The sequence below is a fragment of the Rutidosis leptorrhynchoides genome, chromosome 3, assembly GCF_046630445.1.
Source record: "Rutidosis leptorrhynchoides isolate AG116_Rl617_1_P2 chromosome 3, CSIRO_AGI_Rlap_v1, whole genome shotgun sequence".
NCBI lineage: Eukaryota > Viridiplantae > Streptophyta > Magnoliopsida > Asterales > Asteraceae > Rutidosis > Rutidosis leptorrhynchoides.
In genome coordinates, this window is record NC_092335.1 from 471,873,869 (window position 1) to 471,880,429 (window position 6,561).

Genomic DNA, 6,561 nt, shown 5'->3' on the forward strand with positions numbered 1-6,561 from the left:
GCTTAGATTTAACAGAGAAAATTAACGGACGTGACGAATTTATATAGTTGAAAATTTTAATTTGGACTATCCATGCAATAGATAGCAAACCACAAGAACTATCTATGTAATTTTGTCTTTTAAAAATCCTTTTGCTACCTAACTCGTGTTCCCAAACCATACGTAGTAGCTACACCCACCGAGTCACCGATTGTTGCTCTATATTCACATCTAAGGTTCATTTTGAGTTCTCTTCACTCTTGTAACATTTATCTATTGTATTCTCTTGGTAAATTGTTGATTTGAATATATTACTAGTTTATAACTCGCGACTTCGCGGGATTAGGCAATGAACTTTGTTCAACATTGTCTTTTCCAAGTTTGACCTGTAAAGTCAATGACTCAATGTTATCTTTTTCAAGTTTGACATGTAAAGTCAATGTCATAAGGACTTCGCGTAGATCCATTAAATAATTGTACGGTATGCACCTTAATTTCCCTACTTGGCACTATAACCCACAAATAAAACCAATCCTTGTTACCCATGGATTACCCAATATGTTGTATCTTACAGATCTATATCCATCGTTATATGTTGATAAAATGGTGCAACTGCATAAAGTGAAAAGAGTTAGTGAATTGTGAAACTGTGGTATCTTAAGATATAAAGGTTTATACATGCTACATCATCATATTTTCTAGTCATACACTGTCAATAATAGTATAATACAAATACATGAGAAGCCTATACCAAGAGAATTCTAATCGCATCGTTTATAAGGACATGAGGGAATGAGCTATCAAGCCAAGTGAATAGACATTTGACTTGGTTCCAGCTTCTTGCTTCATCAGTGAGATCCGTATTGTCTGCCAGCATGTAACATGACAATTCAAGGATCATACTATACATATTTAAAAGCACATCATGAAAGTTGAGGTTTATTACCCTTTAAAAAATTTAAATAAAAGTTATCGGAAGGTAATGTAATGTTTTATATAGACAATAAGTCCTCAAACGTCTAACATGATCCGTTCAAAAATATTCCCAAGATACTACCCATATAACATTAGTAAGCATCATTATATCTGGATTATATAATCACTGGGAATCGAGTATCCCTGCAGAGCACAACTACAATTGAAAAGAATGATGAGAATGATGGGTAATTGATATTTGTGTAATTGCGTGATTGTAATTATAAACGACAATTATTTGTATTTTGGTAGATAATATAATTGAATATGATATAAAATAAACGCCCCATCCAACAAAGGAGAAAGGAAAAGTGATTTCGAGTTTATCGTGGTTGACTAACTCCATTAACAAGAAAGTGTCATCCCTTCAAACTAACTCCAATATTCATAAATTTCATCATTATTTCAAAAGAAACAATAAAAAAAAGTTGATACCTGAGAAATGCATCCACCAAGTGCCATGCCTTCAAAGAAAAGAACTGATGAAAACACAAGGCTGCAAGTAGAGACTTTATGGTAGAAATACTTCAGGATGTCCTTAATGAGACTAAATATTACCGAGTGAACAATGATTCCCACCTCCAACACCTTTTTAAACAAAAGTATGTGTCTGTAACTATAACAACCCGTTTCACATTGATAGACCTCTGCCAGCAAGATCTAAATCTTTTCTTTTGTTGTTGATAGACCTCTTCCCCAGTGTTTGTCTAAAATTCTCATTATCCGATGGTCATGAATATATAGAAACCTACATGAACAAAGACATATTTTGAGTAGAAAATGGTAAATGTACATCAAATGCCTTAGAATTAATCAGTTCGATATATGTTTTTGTTTCTAACATGTAATGATAGTAAAATCTAAAAAGACACACAAACAGAGAGATCCAAACTTAGAAATACACTTCTAATAACGCTCTCATCAACTCAAATTTCTATTGCAGATATAAATAATGTGTAATTAAATAGCATGGAATTGTTATCTCTATGAATTTCAACTTGCTACCACTTGTAGCTACATATGGTGTGATAGTGCTGTCATACAAATTAAACGCATAGAAATTGTATGGGTTAGATTTTATAAATAGAATCGTGTCACATTCCGTGGAGATGGAAAAGACTGTACCAATATTCAGCTCAAGAGGAAGACTTGCATCCGGAGATGTTCTCAGGTAACAATATTTAACCTTCGATTAAAGGTTTGATTAAAAGCCTAATATATTAAGAAATAGTAATCATTTATGTGAGTATTCACGAGTAGATGGAACAGCTTCACTTTTATAAGCACAACTCACAAGTGGTTGGTTTTGAAGATTTTGAACTCGTGATCACACCTGTTCACATTTATTTACACACATCACAAGTTCATGGCTTAAGAAATCACGTGAAATGGAATTTGTCATCAATCAGAATACTCCTATATACCTTTCTATACACGGTGAATCACATATCTTCGATTTCATTCATCAAAAGATCGTTTTATATACATCAACAAAGCTAGAACTACAGGCTTATTTTTGACATGTTGGTCAAAATATCATATAGCATACCATTTTACATTAGTAAAAATACCAATACAACAACCAAAAGTTACTTATTAACATGTTTGGTCAATTTTGTACCTCACCAAGCTTGTAGATTATAATTGCATGCATGCTCGGATTGATGTCTTTTTGCACCTTCTCCATGAAATCAACTCCGGGCCGTTTCTTTATCTGAGAAAAATCGAGAAACAATTTGCACTTGAAACAGAAAAAACAAAATACTCAAGGTACAAGTTCAATATAGGTTTTACAAAGATAAAAAATCCACCTCGGTAGCTCTAAGGTGCTGATAAATGTCACAAGCCATAGTATCAGAATGGTTGTCACTTTCCAAATATATTTCACCATGCCTTCGATTTCGCATCTAAGATTATCGAATACTACAGAACCCTAATCAAATACTACAAAATCGTAATCTTAATTTGATGGGGAATTAGGCGTCATGGATACTGGTTGATCACAAATATAAGAACCACAAAAGGATCGATCTGCTTCAAACATCTCAGAACACTTGGTGGCGATTGTTTATGGAGTATGATTTATTGTAATTCTAGATTCTAGATATTGAATAATGGAGTGTAACCCGTCTTTTTTTTAAGCGGAAGAGATGGGGGATAGTTTTGACATTATACAATTAGATTTGAAGAGAGATACAATTGTTGCATGATCTGAATTACTTCCCCCGAAATCAAGGTGGGGGATCTTTACGTTGCTCCCTACGGTGACCTATATTCCCTAAGGGATTCATATCAGTCAATTGATTGATCGCCTTGACTGATCTGAATTACTTCCCCCGAAATCATGGTCTTGATTGAATTCTAGTTCAGCAATCCTTCTTTGCAATCGCTCGATTTCAGCATATGGGTCTTGATTGCCACCTCTTCCAGGGAATCTGCGATTTCCACCACCTCTAAAACCACCAGGAAAATTATGTTCGGCCATCCATGAGCTCTCTGATACCAAATAGGCTACGTCCTTTTCTTAATATTTTATCCCAGATGAAAAAAATTGAATAAAAAACAATATGCTGGAGATCTTACCATATCATTTTTATACTTTGCTTCAATTTTTTGCAAAGTAGGATCTATCAGGAGTCCAAACAGCACTTTTGCACAATCGTAGAGGTCTAATGGTTGGTACTTAGTAAGACACCTTAATGTTGAATTGCATTGTGTTGGAATTAAATGGTTTATTAGTACATGCTAAGTTTGAGATTAATAAATATTTATGATTTATTTATTATGTTCATATAATAATTAGTGTGTTATTGATCAAGTTTAAGGAGAATGCGTAGGTCAATTACTAGGGTACTGGATTTGTATGATTAAGAAAATGTATGTATAGTAGTGGTCAAACGGTTATTAGAGTGAATTAATTGGTGCTATTTTTCCATATGCACATTGTAACTTTAAGGCTATAAATATAGCCTACATGTTTTGAGTCAAAAGTGGCAGAGAAGTTTTCTTTTGTTTTCTGTCCATATGTTCTCCTGTCACCAATGTTCGGCACCTGTTTTTATATTAGCTCAATTTATATTGTGGTTAATAAGGGGCCTCTCTCCTACACTTGGTATTGTAGCTAATGTGTCGCTTTAACTAGAGTCATGTTGTTCGTGAGATGAAACTGAACCAAAGATAAGAAATTGTTAGAATCCGGTGGATTTTTTTTCTTGGGTGGTTGTAGCTGTCAAGATTGCTGATTGAAAGGTGTAATACTTGTCCGTAAAAAGAAACTGAATTGGGGTACAAGAAGTCAATAGAACTAGGTGGGTTTTTTTTTTGTTGTTGTTGTTGGTGGTGGTAGAAGAGTTTCATGAGAAGAAGCTAAACCGGAGTATAAAAAATCAGTATAACTAGGTGGGTTTGTTTTATTGAGTGGTGGAAGAGCTTTATGAGCAACTTGATCGGAAAAGTTGTGGTCATAGGTGTTGTTAAAGCTGTCTACGAGGTTGTCAAAACTTGTTCGTGAAAAGATACTAACCGGGGTACAAGAAAACGGTAGTATGTGGTCAGGGTTTGTTTTCTTGGGTGGTAGAAGAGTGTGTTGGAACAAAGTTGTCAAAAGGAGTGTATAAAAAGGAACCATGAAGTGTGTAATTGTGGCTATGGAGGTTTAAACTGAGATGACTCTGGATGTGGTCGGGAGTGCGGGTGAGTCGAGATTGTGTGGAACGTGTCCGGTAGAAACGCGTTATATATTACAAGTGTGGTGCACGAGTGGAATGGATAAATCAATTTTGGTGGTGATTGTTGGAACTAATTAGTGTATTAATATATGCTAAGTTTGAGATTAATAATTATTTAAGATTTAATTACTATGTTTATGTTTATTTAGTTAGCGTGTTATTGACCAAGTTTAAGGAGAATGCTTTGGTCAATTAGTGGGGTACGTGGATTTGTATGACTAAGAAAATGGGTAGTAGTGGTCAAACGGTTATTAGAGTGAATTAGTTGGTGCTACTTTTTCATATGCACATTGTAACTTTAAGGATATATATATATATATATATATATATATATATATATATATATATATATATATATATATAGCCTACATCACGGCTCTAGTTATTAAGTCGACAGCAAGCGTTGATTTACTGGCGACTTCACTGACTATTAGAGCCTAAAGTAAATTTCAGGCAGGATTTAAAACCATGAAAATTTTACTTTACCATTTTATGGCGTCTCAATTTTATTTTATCTTTTTAAATTTTTTTTCTACTTATTGGCCGGAGGTCCACTCGGAAGCAATCTCTCTATCCGTCGAATAGAGAGAGGGATGACTTTTTCTACTTTTGAGAGCGTTTTCACTTTGGGTGGAGAAATGACTTGTCTTTATTCTTGGATATGGGAAGGATTGTTTACATCCCACCTCTTCATACACTACTTATCTAGTATTGGGTTTTGTTGTTGTTGTATATAGCTTACATGTTTTGAGTGGATTTGAGTTTATAATGCATCGAAACTTTAAAACAACAATAATGAATTAACCAACATGCTACAATTCACATGCTAAATTAATTTCTGAATTAGTTTTTTTTGATGGTTTATTTTTTATTGTTGTGTGAAAGTTTTGATACATTGTAAATTCAACAGATATCAACTTTAAGATGACTTATTTAGTACCAACCGTTATCTTAGCCCTCTTTTTATAACCAAGTCACCTACCTCCAACTTTCTCCTCCCACCTATGTGGGATAACATCCTTCACAAAGTAACCATATCAATTTTTCTATCAAAAATAAAACCAACAAATCTCCACCTTTTTGATAGAAAAAGATAACCATACTTCAACATTATAAGGATAACCGATATAGATGCTTCCTCGACGACAACTTCAAAATCCTCATCTTCATGCCGATGACATTATCTCCCAAGAGACAAAACTTGCATTTTTACCGAACATTGTCTAAACCGACAATCATTGTCATCACAGACAATCATAACTCTTAACAAGAATTATCATACTCTACCATTAAGAGTATAGCACTTAGAATATCACATTTCAAGCATTTCACCTCGGCACATGTTGTTGAACAACCAGCTGAAACTTTATGGTGCAACTTCCCTGTTTGACTTTCCCGAAAGTCTCATCAGCTACAACATCAGTTTCCACCACACAACCTGCATCAACGCCAAACCAATGCCCATGTGTAATTGTGGAACCGCTAACGAACATCCCTTTCCACGGTGGCGCGGACACACCATGAGGATGACGTGACTTCAGAGGAATTCGTCACTCTCCGTAACAACGGAGACAATGTTAGCGTCTTTGGAGCCATTTGCCGGATTAGCTCCACCTGGACAATTAACCCTTACATGCCCAGTCTTCCCGCACCTCCAGCATACCAGATTTTTCCCAGAGTTTCTCTTTCGCCTATCCGAACACAACACTATCGTATCTCCTGATGACGAGACCCCGTTACCTTCCAGTCTTTTCTCCTCGGATAGGAGCTTGCTAGTAACGTCTTCAAACTTCAGAGTTTTCTTCCCATACATCAAAATAGGTTTCATGTGTTCATAAGACGATGATAAAGATAATATCTACCTCAAAGCTTTATCTTC

The 6,561-nt window shown here is 35.0% G+C and overlaps 1 long non-coding RNA gene across 2 annotated transcripts; it reads right to left on the reverse strand.

The window, feature by feature from the left end:
• Window positions 1–488: 488 nt before the first annotated feature.
• On the reverse strand, window positions 489–3,603 carry LOC139898117 (uncharacterized). Of its 2 annotated transcripts, XR_011776884.1 has the most exons (4): window positions 2,766–3,603; window positions 2,576–2,668; window positions 1,390–1,702; window positions 489–846 (listed from the first exon to the last, which is right to left on the reverse strand). It is a non-coding gene; the product is annotated as an uncharacterized lncRNA (long non-coding RNA). The 2 variants fall into 2 exon arrangements; XR_011776885.1 differs by lacking the exons at window positions 2,576–2,668; window positions 2,766–3,603 and adding an exon at window positions 2,080–2,190.
• Between the last annotated feature and the right edge of the window lie 2,958 nt (window positions 3,604–6,561).